Below are 344 nucleotides of genomic sequence, written 5' to 3'. Positions count from 1 at the left end.
CCTTGTATTTTCACCTCTCTCTCTCTTTGTATTTTGTATTTCTTCCTCTATCCCTCTTTGTATTTTATATTCATACATCTCTCCCTCTTTGTATTTTGTATTTTCACTTCTCTTTCTCTTTGTATTTTGTATTTTTACCTTTTTTGTATTTGTATTTTCACCTCTCTCCCTCTTTTTATTTTGTATGTTGTATTTTCACCTCTTCCTCCTTGTATTTTTGCCTCTCTCCCTCTTTGTATTTTGTATTTTTAATTTTCACTTCTCTCTTTTTTGTATCTTGTATTTTGTAAGTTCAGGTCTCTTTCTCTTTGTATTTTGTATTTTCACCTCTTTCTCTGTGTTTT

This window comes from Solanum tuberosum, unplaced genomic scaffold (assembly GCF_000226075.1).
Source record: "Solanum tuberosum cultivar DM 1-3 516 R44 unplaced genomic scaffold, SolTub_3.0 scf00143, whole genome shotgun sequence".
NCBI lineage: Eukaryota > Viridiplantae > Streptophyta > Magnoliopsida > Solanales > Solanaceae > Solanum > Solanum tuberosum.
This window is presented reverse-complemented; position numbering follows the sequence as displayed.